Genomic DNA, 18,047 nt, shown 5'->3' on the forward strand with positions numbered 1-18,047 from the left:
TGTTCTTCCAGCGTCCCAAGAACAACAGGGGATGGTGTCAGCACAGGAGTTTTTCTTCTTTCTTTCTTTTTCTTTCTTTCTCTCTGAAGCACCCACACTTTTTACAGATTTTTATACCCTCAGTTCAGCTGCTTCGAAGCATCCTCAATTGTGTAAATCATTGTCTTTTCTATTGACAAGGGGCTATCTGGTTTGGAACATAAACACATAATGTTAGGGAGTTACCAGATACTTGGGAGCCAGCTTGAAATTCCTATGGATAGCAGATATACTGATGGGATATCTCATGGTTTCTTCAGGAACAATAGATAGCTTGCAGCATCAGGATTTTGGATTTTTACTTGTTGTGCACAAGCCTCAGCTTAGCATGACTTTTCCAGATCTTACTATAGTCTTTTAACAGACTTACGATAATTATTGGGGTGCTCATAACCTTTTGTGGAGAGGACTTCCACCAGTTGTCTTGGGAAAGGTATGACAACACCTGTGATTAGGGCTCCAATGGGCTGGACGCTGTGATGAACCCTTAACCATTGTTCAAATGTTGCCCATACCCCCTCTGACTCAGTCTCTTGCCTCAGCATTCCCTAACCCAGCAACCGAGTTTTAGTCAATCAAGTTTAAATAGGCCTCCCATAGTGGGACCAGGGAATGTACGGCCCGAGATGCCTATTAAACTTAGAGGTGTGTGTGTGTTTGTGGGGGGGAAGTCCTTAGTAAATCCAGATTAGAACTGGTCTGATAAATGCTGAGCTGGGTGTGTGTGAACATGGGTTGATTAACATTTGGAGCACAGATTCCCCATCATGCAGTGCTCCCCTGCTTCTATGGTCCCAGAATTCACTGCAGTCTCTGCTTCAGGCTTTCTGTTCTCCGTGTCTCATGTAAATGAATGGTCATCTGGTTCCATCTCGGATGCAAATGAGACCTAGGGCAGTTGTTTCACTCTTGCCACCATTATCTTGAGGGTCTTAGGTGTGTCTCTCACTGCATCTTAATAAGTTTCATTTATGTAGAGAAGGGGAGGGGGGGGGTGACTCAGACAGACTGCATCCTGTGCCTGGGTTCCCAAGAACACACAGAGCTGAGACGTAACAAGTGCTTTCTTCACTGCAAATGAAATTCAATCCTGCCTTAAAGGGCAAGTCTGAGACCTGCTCTACCACAGTAGACTCAAGAAGAGCTTATTTAGACTAAGACATTGCATTGTGTTACAACACAAACTTAATGAGTTCATGCAACTTGCATGATGTTAACCATGCCTAGGCACCTGTAATTACATGATGACAATGGTAGAACTGGCAGGCCAAGCCTACCATGAGAGCAACATCTTGAGCTAGTTATAAATAAATATAAATTATTCTATTTCCGGGAAAATGCATTTACAATTTTGTTAATGACCAGGAATCCTCAAGGTCAAATTCTAACACAATTATAGTTCCCCAGCATAAATGAAGCATTATGGCCACATCTATACACCGTAGAACTGATCTTCATACCAGCCTACACTTGCTTTCTCATCCTGGCAAGTAACTTTCTCTCTCTGTGCCTTGGTTATGCTAGCAGTAGAAAAGACATAATGCTTCACCCACACTAACCCAAGAGGAACATAATCTTTTTAGTTTTTTTTTTTTCCTTGTCAGAGCCTGCCTGCCTGCCTGCCTGAGCTACACAGGGACCCCTGAGCTGCACTTCCCTCTTTGGCTGGGGGGGAGCTGGTGCTTCCCTCCATGGCTGTGGCATCCCCCAGAACCTGCCAGCAGGTGGGTGCCAAATGGGAGAGCACTGCCACTGCAGAGGGAAGCACCAGACCCCCCACAGTTCAGGGACCATTTGGTCTGCTGGCAGCTTGCCCCCCACCCACCACAGAAGAGTCAGGTAAGCTCTGAGGATCAGGCCCCCACCCTCGTGTATACACCACAGGGGCTTAGTTCGGTTTAGTTCTCCCTAAATTGAAACAGCGGAAACAGTGGGTTTTTAAAAACCCACAATTTCAATTTAGGGAGAACTAAATCAAATTAAACCCCCATCGCATATACAAGTACCCTTTGGGATCAGTTAATAAAGAATAGTACTAGGTAAGTATAAAACCTTTTCAGTATTATTTATCATTGGTTTGTGGCCCAAGTTCCACTTACTCTGTATATAAAATCAAAGATGTTTTAAAATGCAGATATACTAAAGCAGAAACAGGAATAAGTTTGCAGAAACAGAAATAAGTTTCTTCAATTCAGCAAATAATGCATCATATTCTGGCACCCACTGAAAAACCTCTCAACAATTTTCTGTGCCTGTTTAGAATGGTTGTGCTGTGCTGGTGGTCCCAGACATTAACCTTCTCTATATGAAAGAGAGTTTTGAAAGCAGCCAGTTCTCTACTACCTCAGTTTCCTTTGTCATATGAAATTCCTGTCTTACTGATTGTCCAATTGAGGTATGTTTTCTCTTTCTGAAATAGTTCACATTACTTTGGGTTCCATTTGAAACTGACATTTTAAAGTGGATTAGAGCCCATCTGTTAAAGGCATCATCTTTGACTCAAAAGATTTAGCTTATACCACAATACCATCCACATATAAAAGACAAGCTGAAAGAGGCATGCTATGCAGTGTCCTCTCCATAAACTTTTCAAAGGTCACTGGTATATAGTATGATACAAAAGATATTCAATTATCATGTTCATTGTTCTGCTTTAAAAGCAGTTTTCCTCCTGTCTTTTCTTTTAGATCCACATCCACATACCAATAGCTGCTTCAAGTACCAGTGAGCAACACCAGATTTGCTCAGCTATACCTTCCAGCCTATTCTCCCTTCTCTACAAAGGTAAAAATCCTTTAACACATTTAATTGGTTTTCAATAAATGATCTAGAATCTACTACAGGAATCTTTTTTCTCTTAAACAGAAATATGTAGAAAATTGATCAAAGACACAAATAGTATTTTCTGAATAATTTCTTTAATGGACTCTTATGTCTCTTTGAAACCAGTAACTTTCTGTTGTGCTTGCACTTACTAATTTATACTTAAATTATAACCACTGTACCTGAAATAGGAATTTGTACGCAGGGTACAATGAAGACACTTATTTCAAAGCAGAGAGAAGAGATCTCAGCTGGTAATAGTTAAGATAGTGTTTCATATACCTTTTCTCCAATCTGGGAGCAGTTTACTTGTGAATAAACTACTCATGAGTAAACGTTGGCACTGGTGCTGGCCTCACTGTTGCAGACCTGGAGCTGGAAATAAGGATTTCCCAGCCCCTGCTCCCTGATCACAATCTTGGAGGCGGGAGCTTGGAGCTCCCTGATGCCAGGGCAGGGGTACATAGTCCCTGCCTGGGCTTGGGTCGCAGAGCCCACCCCTGCAGCAGGAAGCTTCCAGGGGCAGGGAGCAATCTCCCTTCCCCATGTGGCTTGCTGACCAGGAACATATTTTCTTCCAGTCAGGTATCTACATGAGAGCTACTGCACAGTAAGTAATCACTAGTAAATCTGCTACTTGCGTTTGCAGGCAGCAAACTTACAATTAGTGAGGTTTACTACCCAATAACCCTGTGCATGTGTAGACATGCATGCTTATCACATGGTAAGCTATGCTCCTAAACAGTAAAATGTTTTGTGTAGACTCACCTTCAGTGTGAGAAACTACAGTAACATGCTATACATGGGCCTGGGCTCTAATTACACTTTGATGATTTAGTATTGGGAGTAGTGTACAACTGGATGATCAGATCCTATTGGATGCAAATAGTGTGGGTAGGAGTACGTGGGGTAATAGAACAGGCAGCCATTGTAGCCACTCAGCTTTTCTGGATAAGGTGTGATGTAAATGCTCATAACTATGAGATTCCTTCTTCAACTGCAATTTTTCTCCCTATTCCTACCTGGAAGGATCTTGGTGGCTGAGCTGATTGGCATCAGTATTACTAAAGGGTGGGGGGGAAGGGGAGGGACAACTGGGAATAGATTTGGGGGAGGGAGTGCAATAATAAGTCACTGCCACTGGCACCAGGAGCTTCCAATGCCCTGTGTACTGCATCTGCCCAGATTTTCCCTATTATGCTTCTGAATGACAATGCTGTCTGTGATCTAAAGGAATTTTTTTCTCTCTGTCTGACTCCTGTGTGACTTGTCTTCAACTTGTTTCATTCAAGTGTTAGAAGGTTTAAAATAAAATTAGAATAATAGAAAAAATATACCCTGAAGCTGTCTAGTTCATGCATGTCAAAAATATGTTCTGTGGGCCAGATCCAGCATATTTCATACAGCTTTTCAAACTACTGGGAGGCTACTGGCAGCTGAGGAGCATAACCAGGGAGGATCAAAGCCTGCCACAGAATCCAGAGCAACTGGGTCCTGGCCAACATGACCCTAAGTAGCAGGGGAGTGAGCACAGGCTGTTCTCTTAGAACCTTTCTTGCCATGCAACCACTTGCCCTTCTGCTGCTAGCCTTACCAGCCCTGCCAGAGCTACTGCCAACCTTGCCAGGCCTGCCAAAACCACAAACAACCTGAATAGCCTGACCAGTCCTGCTGCAGCTGCCACTGATACTGATACTGCTGGTCCTGATGCTAATCCTGCCAGTCCTGCCACAGATACTCTCTGGATTCATCCAGGGGCGCAGGGAGAGTTTGGCACTCGTAATCTAGTCAACCCCCCTGATCCAGACAGGATCAACCTTGTTTAAACTCTCCAAGAAAATGTTTGTCTAACCTGCACTTAAAAACTTAACTGATCACAACCTCTTTAGATCATTTGTTCCAAAATGTTAAAAGTCAGTGAAAATATTTCCATCAACTTCAGAGGGCATTGCACTGGATGAGGCTACATGTGCAATTAATGCAATGTGATAAATTCTGGAGCAGTTTGAGCTAGATAAAACAGCTCCTAGGCACAGAGTCTGCCTGTGTGCCTGGGACAGCAGCACTTTGGGTAAAGCAGGGTAAAGCAGCCTCAGGCTGGAAGAGTCCACAGGGTGTTTGCCCTGGGCTCCAGGTGGTGGCTTCAGGTGATGGAGGTGCTGGCTGGGGCATGAGGTTGCCAATATTATGGAGCTGTGTGGGTAGGTGGCAGGCACCATTTGTACTCTAGCACCCTTGTGCCCCCTCTAGTCTCTGTCACTGTCTGCGTGTGCTTTTCAGCACACATAATGACTCCATCATAAGATAGTATATGGCAGAGTGAATTAATTTACTATACCCTAATACCAGCGCATGTGCAGATGATGACACTTTCCTGCAGAGCTTATTAGTCAAATCCTCAGTAAAGCACATGTGTAAATGCACCCACTGAGTCATATTCCATCAATCTGTCACTCATTTATATCATAGAATCATATGACTGGAAGGGACCCCAAAGGATCATCGGGTCCAGCCCCCTGCATCAGCAGCAAAGACATCTGGGGTCAGATGACCCCAGCCAGGTGACCATCCAGTCTTCTCTTGAAGGCCTCTAGGGTAGATGATTGCTTCACGTCTGGGGGGAGTTTGCTCCATAGTCTGGACACCCTATTTGTAAAGAAGTTTTCCCTAATGTTCAGCCTCAAACTATCTTCCAGGAGTTTGTTGCCATTGTTTCTCATTTTCCTCCAAGGTGCCCTGGTGAACAGTAGTTCACCGAGTCCCTGATGTATGCCTCTGATATAGTGGTAAGCTGCAATCAGTTCCCTTCTTGGCCTTCTTTGCTTTAGGCTGAAGAGTCCAAGATCCCTCAGCCTCTCCTCATATGTAAGTCCCTGATCAAGTGGGTGGCCCTTCTCTGGACAATCTTGAACTTTAGCATGTCCTTGTTGAAGTGTGGTGCCCAGAACTGGATGCAGCACTCCAGCTGTGGCTGCACCAATGTTGAGTAAAGCAGGAGAATCACTTCTTTGGATTTATTGGAGATGCATCGATTGATGCATGCCAGAGTTTTATTGGCCCTAGCGGCTACTGCATTTAATTGCCAGCTTATATTCATGCTGGGGTCTATTGTTACCCCCAGATTCCTTTCATTTGTAGTGCTGGTCAGGTTAGTGATGCCCAGCCTGTAGGTGTGCTGGGGGTCCTTCCTTCCCAGATTCAGCACTTTGTATTTCTCTATGTTGAACCTCATCTGGTTCCGTTCTGCCCAACATGCCAGCCTGTCTAGGTCTGCTTATATCTGCAGCCTATTTGCAGGTGTGTCCACACAACCCCATATCTTGGTGTCATCCACGAACGTTGTCAATGAGCTTTTCACCCCCTCATCCAGGTCGTTGATGAAGATATTGAACAGCACTGGGCCAAGTACTGACCCTGGGGTATGCTGCTGCCCACATCTCACCAGAACAACACCAATCCATTCATTTGGACGCTCTGTGTCCTACCCCACAGCCAGTTTCGCACCCACTGACGGTCCTGCAGTTGAGCCCAATGTCTTCCAGTTTTCTGATCAGTGGGATACCAGGTCAAAGGCTTTCTGGCAGTTGAGGTATATAATGTCTACCACTTTTCTCTCATTCAAGTGACAGGTCACCTGAACATAGAAAGAAATGAGGTTGGTCAGACAAGACCTGCCTATGATGAAAAGCCATGCTGGTTGTCGTTCAGTATTGTGCCTTCTGTAAGTTTGTCGCATATAGCCTCTGATGAATGTTTCTAGGATTTTCCCTGCAATAGAAGTTAAGCTAATTGGCCTGTAGTTTTCTGGGTTTTCATGCCTCCTTTTCTTGAAGGTGGGCACAATATTGGCTCTCTTCCAGTCTTTTGGATTTCTCCAGAGACCCATGATTTTTGAAAGACCTTTGCCAGGGGCTCTGCAATTACTTTGGCCAACTCTTGCAGCACTTTTGGGTGGAGTTCATCTGGTCCTGCTGATTTATATATGTCTAATTTCTTTAATTGGTTGTACACCAGTTATATGGCAATGGCAGGAATGGTGCTAATCCTACCCTGCTCATTCTGTGCCCTACCTGGCATGTTGTTCCCCTTGGTCTTGTAAATACCAAGGCAAAATAGTCATTTAGGAGTTCTGTTTTTTCCTGAGTGGTAGTAAGCAGGTATCCTGAGGCACTGAGCAGGAGCCGTCACTCCCTCCAGTTTTCCTTTTACTCTCCATGTAGCTAAAGAAGGACATTTTATTGTTCTTGATTCCTGTAGCTAGTTTTGGTTCAGTTTCTGCCTTAGCTTGCCTAATCTGTCTTCTACAATTGCGGGCCATTGTCAGGAAGTTTTCCTTAGAGGCTGTCCCAAGCTTCCATTGTCTCTTGCTTTTTTCTATAGGAGGGCTGCAACTTCCTTGCTTAGCCAAGAGGGTTTTTTGATCCTCCTGCTACTTTTTCTCCATAAGGGAATGGATTTTCTCTGAGCCTTAAGGATTATATCATTAAGGAATGACCATTCTTCTCGTGCTCCCTTTACCTGTGGTCCTTGGTCTTTCAGGGGATTCTCTACTACTGACCTGAGCTTATTAAAATGTGTGTTTTTGAAGTCTAAGACTTTGAGCTTGGTATCTGTTTTGTCAGTCTTGTGATGGACTGTGAATGTAATGATTTCATGGTCACCATCACCTAGGCTGCCCTCTATGTTTAAGTTGGTCACCAGATCATCCCCTTTGGCCAGGACCAGGTCAAGAACTGCATTGCCTCTAGTTGGCCTGTGCACCTCCTGAGTCAAAAAAAGCTCTTTGATGCTGCTCAGGAAGGACCATGATCGATCCAAGCTGGCTGAGCACTTGTCCCAGAAGATGTCTGGGTAGTTGGTTGTCATGGGTGACTTCATGTCCTGTGCATGTGCAGCCTCCATTAGTTCACGGACAAACACTAGATCAAGTTCCTCCCCTTGGTTAGGCAGCCTGTAGTATACACCTACAGTTAGGTCTCTCTCACCATGCCTCCCCCAGAGCTTGACCCAGAGGGTTTCAAGGTGTTCTTCTCCAACATTGGCCTGTAGGGAGGTGTACTGCTCCTTCACAGAGAGGGCAACACCCTCCCACCTCTGTTCCCTACCCTATCCTTTCTGTGAAGGACATAGCCCATTATGGCTGCGCTACAGTCATGACAGGAGTCCCACCAGGTCTCCAGGATCCGTACTAGATCATAGTGCGCAGTGGAAAGCAGAAGGACTAGTTCCTCCTGCTTGTTCCCCATGCTTCTGGCATTGGTTTACAGGCACCTAAGTTCTTCTACTGAGGTCACTGGCTGCCTGTTCCATTGAAGGGGAGCTGTTTTCTCCCTAACAGTGGCTTCCTTGGTTTCATCATCGATGGAGCTTTCTTGTATATTGGTCCCTGGTTAGACTGAAGTGGGGACCTCCACACACGCAAGCACGTGCACTTATAGCAGGTCAAATAGAAGCAGTGCAAATTTGAGCCGGGGCTTTTTGCCTCAGTGCACATGCTCGGACATGCACTTTGGTGTGGAACAAATTGTGCCACTAGAGGCAAAATAACCCTGCCTGGCTCCTCCCAGATCTGTAGTCAGGGGGAGCTAGAGCCTGGGACCAGCACCTGTGCTGTCCCCAGCACTATAAAAAGCTGCCCTGTCCTGGCCCCAGCAGTATAAAAAGCCACCCTGGCAAGTAGCTCAGGGCTACTAGCTCTCAGGAGCTTCTGGGGCCCAGCCAATTGGTACCTGGGGACACTACCCCTTGTGCCAGCTGGACTGCTGAAGCAGCCCTGAGAGTTCCCTGCACCCCTTACCCACTGCAGCAGTCTGGCAGTGGGGGGCTGCTGCCTGGCTGTGACCTGCTGTGGACCTGTCAGGCTCAGGTGGGGACTGCAGAGCCAGTAGAGACATTTGCCCCTCTGGGACAGCTGCCAGTGGACTGAGGTTGCAGGCTTGGCCTTTGTGTGACACTACTACCATTTGTGCCTCCTGCCCGGCCATCTGGGCAGCTATCACCTGGAAGATGTTCCGGGTGTGGTGGTCTGCTTTGAACTGTCAAAGCACGTTCTCCTAGCCCCATTTAGCCAGGAGGTCAGCCACAGCCACATAGGTCCAAGTTGCCAGCACTGAGCAGGTAGGGTTCTGCCACTGGCCTCCCTAGCAGGAATTCTGGTGTTCCCTATTGGAAAACTGAAAAATCCTTGATTAAAAAAAATCCCAAAATCACTCTCTAAAATACCCCCAAATCCCTGTTCCTCCACAAGTAAAACAACAGACCACTAACGAGAGAGAGAGAGAGAGACAGAGACAGCGATCAGTTGGACACTGTTTTATTGATATATCTGCAGTGTTAAAGCAAGTATCTTATCATAATAATAAAGTGAACTCTAAATACAGGTTTCATGAATTCTGGAATACATATTTTGCTGCCCTCCCACAGGGTGATGGCCCCCACACAAGGGCTACGGCCCCCAAGCATGGGGTTCAGCCCCCACACAAGGGTTACACCCCCCAACAGGGGGTTCATCCCCCACACAAAGTGTTCAGCCCCCCAAAAGGGGTTCAGCCCCCCAAAAGGGGGATCGGCATGCTCACAAGGGGTATGGCCCCCCAACAGGGATTTATCCCCCACACAAGGGGTATGTGCCCCCAACAGGGGCCAAAAGGCCACTGCAGGGGCAATTACCCCCTTGCAAGGCCCACATGCCTAACCCAGCTTCCCAATTGTTGCCCCACATGGCCCCTTCCCCCAACAGCTGCTGCAGTCCCCCAAGAGCTGCCACACCCAGACCCACACCCCCACTCTGCCAGACCCCCCCAATGGCTTCCCCACCCAACCCCACCCCACAACATGCATCTTCAGGCCCCCAAGGCTACCCCCACAACCCCAGGCACCATAACTTAAAATCACTGATTTGGGGCCCTGGCATTGCTGGGAGTGAGAGCAGCAGTGGAGGGTGCAGCAACAGAGGCTACACCCAGAACTACCATTAGGAAGGTTGCAAGGCAACAGAGCAACCAGAGGACAAGATGTTGGGTAATTGTAGTAGGTGACTCCCTGCTGAGAGGAATGGAGGGACATATCTGCCACCCAGATCCCACAGCATGGGAGGTCTGCTGTCTCCCTGGGGCACGAATCCATGATGTCACAGAGAGGATCCCCAGGCTTCTCCAGCACACAGATTACTACCCCATGCTCCTTATCCATATGGGACCAAATGACATGGCCAGGAGCAATCCAGACTGAATCATGAGTAACTACAAGGCTCTGAGAGCTAGACTTAAAGGATCGGGGGCTCAGGTACTTTTTCCACTGTGCTTCTTATAGATTCATAGATGTTAGGGTCGGAAGGGACCTCAATAGATCATCGAGTCTGACCCCCTGCATAGGCAGGAAAGAGTGCTGGGTCTAGATGACCCCAGCTAGATGCTTATCTAACCTCCTCTTGAAGACCCCCAGGGTAGGGGACAGCACCAACTCCCTTGGGAGCCCATTCCAGACCTTGGCCACTCTAACTAATGTCCAATCTAAATTTGCTCTCTGCTAGCTTGTGGCCATTATTTCTTGTAACCCCCGGGGGCGCCTTGGTGAATAAAACCTCACCAATTCCCTTCTGTGCCCCCGTGGTGAACTTATAGGCAGCCACAAGGTCGCCTCAACCTTCTCTTGCGGAGACTGAAAAGGTCCAGGTTCTCTAGTCTCTCCTCGTAGGGCTTGGTCTGCAAGCCCTTAACCATACGAGTGGCCCTTCTCTGGACTCTCTCCAGGTTATCCACATCCCTCTTGAAGTGCGGCACCCAGAATTGCACGCAACACTCCAACTGTGGTCTGACCAGTGCCCGATAGAGGGGAAGTATCACTTCCTTGGATCTATTCGTCATGCATCTGCTGATGCACGATAAAGTGCCATTGGCTTTTCTGATGGCTTCGTCACACTGCCAACTCATGTTCATCTTGGAGTCCACTAGGATTCCAAGATCCCTTTCCACTTCCGTGCCACCCAGCAGGTCATTTCCTAGGCTGTAGGTGTGCTGGACATTTTTCCTCCCTAGGTGCAACACTTTGCATTTCTCCTTGTTGAACTGCATTCTGTTGTTTTCTGCCCACTTGTCCAACCTGTCCAGGTCTGCTTGCAGCTGTTCCCTGCACTCCGGTGTGACTACTTGTCCCCATAGCCTTGTGTCATCCGCAAACTTGGACAGAGTACATTTCACTCCCTCGTCCAAGTCGCTGATGAAGACATTAAAGAGTATCGGTCCAAGGACCGAGCCCTGCGGGACTCCACTGCCCACACCCTTCCAGGTCGAAACCGACCCATCCACCATGACTCTCTGGGTGCGATCCTTTAGCCAATTCGTCACCCACCGGACTGTGTAGTCATCCAAGTCACAGCCTCTTAACTTGTTCACCAGTATGGGGTGGAATACCGTATCAAAGGCCTTCCTGAAGTCTAAGTATATGACATCCACCCCTCCTCCTGTGTCCAGGCATTTCATAACCTGGTCATAAAAAGAGACTAGATTAGTCAGGCATGATCTGCCTGCTACGAACCCGTGCTGGTTTCCCCTCAGCATAATTTGTCCTGCCAGGCTCTCGCAAATGTGAGCCTTGATAATTTTTTCAAAGATTTTGCCAAGGATGGAGGTGAGACTGACTGGCCTATAGTTGCCCGGGTCCTCCTTCCTCCCATTCTTGAAAATGGGGACCACATTGGCCCTTTTCCAGTTCTCCGGGACATGACCCGTGCGCCACAAGCATTCAAATATTCCAGCCAGTGGCTCTGCAACGATGTTGGCCAGTGCCTTCAGCACCCTCGGATGGAGTTCATCCGGGCCTGCCGACTTAAAGGCATCTAGTTCTTCCAAGTGACTCTGCACCATCTCAGGGTCTATGCATGGTAGTCTGGCACCTTGCTGCTGCCTCTCTACAACCCCAGTGAGAGACTTGTTGCACCCCACGCTTAGGAACACTGAGGCAAAGAACTCATTGAGGAGTTCAGCCTTGTCCCCCTTGTCCGTCACCAATTGCTTCTGCCCATTTATCAGGGGTCCTATTCCTTCCTGGGCCTTCCTTTTACTCCCTATATATCTAAAAAACAATTTCTTGTTGTCCTTTACTTGGGATGCCATCCTCACCTCCATGGTAGCTTTGGCCCGTCTAACTGCCTCCCTACAAGCACGAGCAGAGGAGGTATATTCGTCTTTGGTGATCTCTCCCTGTTTCCACTTTTTATGTGCTCCCCTTTTGGCCCTTAGGCTGCCCTGGATTTCTCTGGTCAGCCAAGGAAGCCTCCTGGCCCCTTTCCCTCTTTTTCCTCGCATTGGTATCGTCTCCCTTTGTTCCCGTAGGATCATTTCCTTAAGGCACAGCCACCCTTCTTTGGCTCCCATCACTTCAAAACTCCTACTCTGCAGTGCGTCCTTGACTAATCGTCTGAGTTCATTGAAATCAGCTTTCCTAAAGTCTAGCACTTTACTAGCACCCTACTAGTTACCTTACCCACTCAACGTCTTATGAAGAATTCTATTATTAGGTGATCACTGTCTCCCAGATGGCTACAGAACTGTAGGTCCCCTACCATGTCATCCCCCGTTGCCAATACCAGATCCAGTAAAGTATTCCCCCTAGTTGGACCGTGTGCCTCCTGTGTCAGGTGGAGGTCCTGTACACAGGTTAGAAACCTGCGTGAACGGTGGGACTTTGCCGTCTGTGTCTCCCAGCAGATGTCTGGGTAGTTTAGATCCCCCATGACTACCGCCTCTTTAGCTTTTATGGTCTCTGAGAGCTGCCTCAGGAGCCCCTAATCTATTTCTTCCCCTTGGTGTGGGGGTCTGTGGCAGACCCCTACCACCAAATCCCTTTCTCTTTGCCCCCCATGTAGCCTAACCCACAATCCTTCTACTTCCTCATCCTTTGATTCCGTCTTGATGAGGGTTGATGTATATTGCTCATTGACATAGAGCGCAACTCCTCCCCCTTTTTTCCCCACCCTGTCCTTTCTGTACAATCTATAACCCTCAATATGTACCGCCCAGTCGTGGGACAAATCCCACCAGGTTCCGTGGCCTTGTTGTAGGCCATGTTCCAAGGAAGCAAGAATGCATAGATGAGGTGAACCAGAGTCTCCAATGGTGGTGCCACCAAGAAGCCTTCGGCTTCTATGACCATGGCACCCACTTGAAGAGCAGAGGACTCCTGGGGAGAGATGACATCCACTTCATGCAGAAAGGTAAGTCCCTTTTCTCAGCCAAGATGGCCAATCTCTTAGATAGGACTTTAAACTAAGATCTCAGGGGATGGGGAAACATTAACTGGGCACGTCCACATGAGCGCACACGTGCCTCTTGCCCCACCTCAAACCCCTTTGAGGCAGGGCAACAGGCACGTGCGGGAACAAAAAAAAATTTTTCCCTGCACTGCAAACTTGCAGTGAGGGGAGAAAATTAGACCTGTGGATATCCAGGGGTCTAAAAAAAGTGAAGTATAAAAAAGTGGGGCAACCGGAAGTTGGGGCCTCCAGAGATGTGCTCTGGCAGAGCGTCTCTATGGTTGCTCCTACCCTGGTGCTGAAACGTATGGCCGGCCAGGCCTCATGCTTCAGCACCAGGGCTCTGGTGCAGGTGAGTAAGAGTTTGAGGGGACTGGAGGAGGGGGGAAGGGACTGTGGGGGGGACCCCCAACAGTCCTGCCCACTCCCCAGACCCCCGACGCCCACCAGACCCCCTGACCCCTGGCAGGGATGGCTCCTCCTGCTGCCACGATTGGCCCCTCCCGCTGCCAGCCCCCCCTCTCCCCTCTCCCCCTGCTGGGGCTGGCCCCTCCCCCCACCAGTCCCCGCAAGGCCCTGGCCCCTGCCCTGTCTAGCCCCATCCCTGCCCCCCACACCCCATACTTAAAAAACAAAAAACAAACCAAAAAAAACCTGGCACTTACCAGCAGTTAGAGGTGCCCTCTGGAGGCCTGGGGCCCCGCCTGCACAGTGTTGGGTAGGCTGACAGCCCCAGTGGCCCCAGCCTAAGCCCTCCTGCCCCTGCACTGTCCTGTGCTGCTCCGGGGGCTCTGACAGGAGCCCCCAGAGCCCCACCACCCCTGCTCCTCAGGTAAGCAGAGGCTTTTGTTTTCCATTTTTTCTTTTTTTGGGGGGGGTTAAGTGATGGTGCCTGGGATTGTGGGGGTAGCCTTGGGGGCCTGGGGATGCATGTTGGGGGGTGGGGCTGGGTGGGGAAGACATTGGGGGGGTCTAAGGGAGTGGGGCTGGGTGTGGCAGCCCTTGGTGGGGCTGCAGCAGCTGGTGGGGGAAGGGGCCATGTGAGGCAGCAATTGGGAGGCTGGGGTGGGGCATGTAACATTGTTCCCCAGCTGCACTGGAGGAGTTGTTCTAGCCATGCAGGGTCTAATTCTGTGTCATCTAGAACTAGAGGTGACTGTCTTCCATCTGCTCATGTTGCCATTCCACCATTTGTGTGATCCTACAAAGAGTGAAAGTATCCGTCAATCTCATCCTGAATGGCTCTGATCTCACGCAGCCTGCTAACCTCTGCCTGGAGTTCCCTCATCTACCCCTCCAGGGCCTCAATCTGGGCACATGTGGGACAGCTGAGGGGACTCCCAGCCATCCTGCTGCCCCTGGGTCCCTGGGCACCCACTAAGCACCCCCTGCAGGCACGGGGCCCAGATAGCACCAGCCCACACAAAGACTCCATCTGGGTGCAGGCCTCAGAGAAGCCCTGGGTGGGAGGCAGCATCAGGACATAGTAGAGTCACCATCCCCATTAACACTCCGTCCTGTGCACTCACCTAAAGACTCTGGAGACTCTGTCTGAAGCCACCAACTCCAACGCCTGAAGTCTCAGGCCTCTCCTGCTTTCCCCGCTGCGCAAGCTCCTATGCAAACTCTGGCATGTCCTTAATGAGCGTTCCTGTTTATGGGGCCTGTTCACACACCTTCTGCCCAGCATGGCTAGATAGGGGTGGGAGGGGAGGAAAACCCCTTCCTGATTCCCTACAACTGGCCAGGCTGGCCCAGCTCCTCCTCCCTCTTTTGCCCTGCCTTTTCGAGTTTACCTTGATTCAGCTGTTGGCTCCTTGCTTGCTGCTGCACTTGGTGTGGTCAGGGGTAGCCAAGGACTCACACACGTGACTTCTTTGGCGTCCAAGCCCGACTGGTGGGGATAAGACAATTAAAATATTCTTCAACTGTGAAAAAATGAATGTGAAGCTTTTTTTTCATATTCAGCTCTTCACTCCTAAAGATTATTTTAATTGTTCTGCAGCCAGATAGATTATACTTATAGTTGTATACAAGTACAGTGTCAAGTGGTTCTAGTCTTAGCAAATAGCTGAGGAGCCTGTTTCCCACCCAGCTCCATGCTCACAGAGCTGAGCAGGAAATTAGCTTCCCAGTCTCTTCCCCACCCTGCTCCACAACCATAGAGCTGAGCAGGGAACAGGCTCTTCAGTTCTTGCCTTGAGATTGTATAGCGGGGGCTGGGAACTGCCCCAGTCACGGGCAGATCCCAACTCCATACCCCAATCAGGCAATCGAGTTTCAGGGCTTGGAAAGAGCTGGAGGGGGGCGGGGGTCTAAGCTCCCTGCCCTGATCCACCAGTGGAACAGCTGGTAGTGAGCCCATGACTGAGGGGGGAAACCCTGCCCCCACTGTCCCCTGCAGCTCTTTCCAAGTTCCCTTCCCCTGATCAGGGAGCTGAGGCTGGGATCTCCCTGCTGCCAGGGCAGGGGGACATTGTTCTCACCTTGACAGTAGGCATCCCTAGGGTGCAGGGAGCTGGTCCCTGCCCTGGTCAGGAGACAGCTGTTTCCTGGACTGGTGCTCCCTGCCAACCCCTGCCAACCTAGAGATCTCCCTGATGGTGGCAGGGGCCCATTGCAGGGCCCCAGGAAGAAAGAACTGTTTGCTGCCATTAGCAGCAAATTAGGTCCCACTTCCCTACATCTGTAGACCCCTGCCCAGGTGCATTTACTCGAGTAGTTTATCCATGACTAAACTGCTCCCAGATCTAATGCACTTATAGGTACACTGGGGTATCTATACTGGGGTATTATTAACAATATTCTAAAACACTGGATATGCATGTGACAATAACATGAATGTTGATGAGTTCCTGATCTTTGTTGCTTTATGAATTCTATTTCAACCTCTGTCCAAAGTTTAAACTTCTGAAAATCTTTCTGTACTCCTTCATTTGTATTAAGTTTAATCTAATAGTTAATTAGCAGTAGCATAAGTGGGGGTAAACAAGAAGGGCACAAGCCCTCGATGCCAATTTACAAGGTGTACCAGAATCATTTTCAACCCACATGGAGTCTGTGCTCCAGTAAGAGTAGCCCCAAAGCATCAGAGGCATAACAAGTAAAGTTTGATCCCTGGGCAAACCCTGCAAGATGGCTTTTGGACCAGTTCCAGGAGTTGAGGGGAGGCACACATGAGTTCTGGGAGATGGGAGAAGGGAGACAGGACTCTTACCTATGCAGGGAACTCCAAAAGAGTCTCTGGCTGTGCTGCCGCTACCATTGGTGCATGATCTCCTGCACTGGCTCTTGCTGTTAAAGCTCCAGTAATAGGGTATACATGAACCAGCTGCTGCTGTTGCAAGAGTGATGCTGTTGCTGCTGGGGTGTTGACTCCACAGAGATGGGGCATGTCACCTAAGTTAGCAACCAGGACTGGCATCCCTCTCATCCACTCCTAGTTATACTACTGCATGGCATTGCTCTTGAGTAACAGCCGCTTGTGAATGGATATGCTCCTACTGCTGATTTCAGACCAAAAGGCAGGGTGGGCAGAGAATGTGGTAGTGGCAGCAGCAGAAGCACTGAAACTGGGGACTGATTTGGAGTTCCAGCCTTGAGTAAGACTTCTGCACCCTGTCCTCCCTGCTCTCCCCCATTCCCCACACTCTTCTGCATGGTTTGCCCACTATACAAACCTGGCTTGTTACACCTCTGTGTCCTCATCTACATGAGTGGTGAGCTACACAGTTGTTACTACATAGTCATTTAGTACTTAGTAGATTTAGTAGCATCCCCACACAGTTTTCTTCTGATGCTACTGCGCAGTAGTGTGTCACATCACGGTTAGTGCCCCCCAATGCTACTGCAGAGTAGCAATGACCTACTTGTGCAGTAGCGTGTTGCTACCACACAGTAGTGTCTCCTGTAGATGTGGCCTGTGAGAGTTAGTTCTGCCTGTTTATCTTTGAGTACTGAGATTATACAGGCTCAGCACTCAAAAGGTACAAAAAATGACTTCAGAAACTTTCCCTGAGATCTTATCATTAAAAGTGATTTTATTTGAGTAGATCACTTAGTGTTATCAAAATTCTGCTAACCCATATCTGGGATAACTTTTTTTTTTTAATTCTGATATTTTTGGATTGATACAACCAAATCACCACCCTTCCATAAATAGTGATATGGGAGGAAGACTCCACAATTCACCACTTGTCAGTTTCTTGAGTTAATATTTTGGCATACAACATTGCCTATATGGGTACATTATTCTATTATGTGCCACAGTTTTTTGTTGAGCCCACTCCATTATCTCATCTTGTACTTTCTTCTGTTGTGGTTTAATCTAGACTATACAGTCTTTAAGGCAAATGAATTATTTTAAAAGACATAAAAAAAAATGTACATCTAGACTGATTCAGATAGTTTTCCTGATTATTATATGCTCCTGGGCTTTCCTGGTTCCCACATGGGGTCAGAAAGGACCTTTTTCTCCTCTTGCTGTGATATATGTCAAGGTTTTGAGGAGGCATTTTTTGTATTTCTGAGAAGCTTTAGGTGTTGTCTGAAGCCAAGGCTGAAGATTTTGACTTGGGTATGCCAATACTTCAGCTGGGACTAAACCCAAGAGGTTCCTGGTTAATGCATCTTACTTCTGCACTCACAGTCAGACTGATTGCCATATTTAGGATCATGAAGGAATTAAGCAATCTCCACAGTCAGATTGGCATGGATTATGAGGGCTTTTGCCTTCCTCTGTAGCAGGGAGCATGGCCCTCTCCCTTCCATCTCCCTTTCATAGAATCATAAAATCTTATGATTCAAAGAGACCTCAGGAGGTCATCTAGTCCAACCCCCAACTCAAAGCAGGACCATCCCCAACTAGATCATCCCAGCCAGGACTTTGTTGAGCTGGACCTTGCAAGATCATCAGGTTCAGCTGCCTTGCACC

General features: G+C 48.4%; 1 long non-coding RNA gene across 2 annotated transcripts in view; it reads left to right on the forward strand.

Moving 5' to 3' along the window:
• The first annotated feature begins 229 nt into the window (after positions 1–229).
• LOC109283420 (uncharacterized) overlaps positions 230–18,047 on the forward strand; it is a 32,231-nt gene continuing 14,413 nt past the window's right edge. For both annotated transcript variants that reach the window (XR_002090577.2, XR_009463142.1), the window contains exon 1: positions 230–2,823. This is a non-coding gene — a long non-coding RNA (uncharacterized LOC109283420). The remainder of the gene's footprint in view (positions 2,824–18,047) is intronic.

This window comes from Alligator mississippiensis, chromosome 1, assembly GCF_030867095.1.
Source record: "Alligator mississippiensis isolate rAllMis1 chromosome 1, rAllMis1, whole genome shotgun sequence".
Taxonomy (NCBI): domain Eukaryota; kingdom Metazoa; phylum Chordata; order Crocodylia; family Alligatoridae; genus Alligator; species Alligator mississippiensis.